The sequence below is a fragment of the Petromyzon marinus genome, unplaced genomic scaffold (assembly GCF_048934315.1).
Source record: "Petromyzon marinus isolate PM22_M1 ecotype Great Lakes invasive population unplaced genomic scaffold, UKy_Petmar_22M1.pri1.0 PM_G_Scaffold_40, whole genome shotgun sequence".
NCBI classification, from domain to species: Eukaryota; Metazoa; Chordata; class Hyperoartia; order Petromyzontiformes; family Petromyzontidae; genus Petromyzon; species Petromyzon marinus.
In genome coordinates, this window is record NW_027422984.1 from 592,501 (window position 1) to 595,000 (window position 2,500).

Here is a 2,500-nt window from a genome sequence, read left to right on the forward strand (position 1 = left end):
CTCGGAATGGGAAAACGGGTCATTTTCGTGTCGCCACATTGCATGCGAACCGCATGCAACTTCCAGAGGCATTTGCAGCAGAAATGCATGTGCAGTCAAAAAAAAATTGATATTTTTCACGGATAGACCCCGTGAAACGCTAGAAATTGGCGGGGATGTGTCTCTTGTGGCTCACGGGGCTGTTCGGGTCGCACAGAAATCCCTGGGAATGGGAAAACGGGTCATTTTCGTGTTGCCACATTGCGTACGAACCGCATGAAACTTCCAGAGGCATTTGCAGCAGGAATGCATGTGCACTCAAAAACTTCTATATGTTTCACGGATAGACCCCGTGAAACGCTAGAAATTGGCGGGGATGTGTCTCTTGTGGCTCACGGGGCTGTTAGGGTGGCACAGAACTCCCTCGGAATGGGAAAAGGGGTCATTTTCGTGTTGCCACATTGCATAGGAACGCCATGAAACTTCCAGAGGCATTTGCAGCAGAAAGGCACGTGCACTCAAAAATTTTAATATTTTTCACGCATAGACCCCGTCAAACGCTAGAAGTTGGCGGGGATGTCTCTCTTGTGGCTCACGGGGCTGTTAGGGTCGCACAGAAATGCCTCGGAATGGGAAAACGGGTCATTTTTGTGTGGCCACATTGCATAGGAACGGCATGAAACTTCCAGAGGCATTTGCAGCAGGAATGCATGTGCACTCAAAAACGTCTATATTTTTCACGGATAGACCCCGTGAAACGCTATAAATTGGCGGGGATGTCTCTCTTGTGGCTCACGGGCGCTGTTAGTTAGGGTCGCACAGAAATCCCTCGGAATGGGAAAAGGGGTCATTTTCGTGTTGCCACATTGCGTACGAACGGCATGAAACTTCCAGAGGCATCTGCAGCAGAAATGCATGTGCACTCAAAAACGTCTATATTTTTCACGGATAGACCCCGTGAAACGCTAGAAATTGGCGGGGATGTGTCTCTTGTGGCTCACGGGGCTGTTAGGGTCGCACAGAAATCCCTCGGAATGGGAAAACGGGTCATTTTCGTGTTGCCACAATTGGCATACGAACGGCATGAAACTTCCAGAGGCATTTGCAGCAGAAATGCATGTGCACTCAAAAACGTGAATATTTTTTCACGGATAGACCCCGTCAAACGCTCGAATTTGGCGGGGATGTTTCTCTTGTGGGTCACGGGGCTGTTCGGCTCGCACAGAACTCCCTTGGTCCACCTGATTCGTGCATACAGGCAGCAACTAAAACTCTGTAAACCTGCTGTGAGGACATCTAAACAGTGGACCAGTGAGGCTGTGGAAGATTTGCGGGCGTGCTTAGACTGTACTGACTGGGATATGTTCACGACTGCTACCAATAGTCTGGATGAACTCACAGAGGCTGTGTACATCAGCTTCTGTGAGGACTGCTGTATCCCAACACGTACCAGGGTGAACTTTAACAACAACAAGCCCTGGTTCTCAGCAAAGCTCAAAAGGTTGAGGTTGGAGAAGGAGGAAGCGTTTAGGAGTGGGGATAGAGACAGATTCAAGGAGTCGAAGAACAGGTTTAGCAAAGCGGTGAGAGAGGCTAAACGACTGTACTCAGAGACACTAAAACACCAGTTCTCTACTAACGACGCTGCTTCTGTCTGCCAAAGGGCTCAGGCACATCACCAACTACAAACCCAGAGCGCCCCACACCACTAACGACTCCCGCCTAGCCAACGACCTGAACGAGTTCTACCGTAGATTTGAAAGACAATTGGACTGTCCTGAACCACCCCTTCCCACCCAAGAGGCCCCATCCCCCACCCATACTACAGAAACGACTCTCTCCTTTCAGGAGGGAGAAGTTAATGGGCTTTTCAAGAGGCAGAATCCACGCAAAGCAGCCGGGCCGGACTCTGTCTCTCCAGCCACCCTCAGGCACTGCGCTGACCAGCTGTCTCCGGTGTTCACCAACATCTTTAACACCTCCCTGGAGACATGCCATGTACCAGCCTGTCTCAAGTCCTCCACCATCATCGCTGTGCCCAAAAAGCTAAGGCCAACAGGACTAAATGATTACAGACCGGTCGCCCTTACATCTGTGGTAATGAAGTCTTTTGAGCGCCTGCTCCTGGCACACCTCAAAGCCATCACAGACCCTCTCCTGGACCCCCTTCAGTTTGCCTACAGAGCCAACAGGTCTGTGGACGACGCAGTTAACATGGCCCTCCACTTCACCCTACAGCATGTGGACGCCCCAGCATCCTACGCCAGGATCCTGTTTGTGGACTTCAGCTCTGCCTTCAACACCATCATCCCTGCCCTGCTTCAGGACAAGCTCTTCCAGCTGAACGTGCCCTACTCCACCTGCAGGTGGATCACAGACTTCCTCTCTGACAGGAAGCAGTGCGTTAAGCCGGGAACAGAAGTCTCTGACTCCAGGTCCATCAGCACGGGAACTCCTCAGGGCTGCGTCCTTTGCCCACTGCTCTTCTCCCTGTATACCAACAGCTGCGCCTCCAATCATC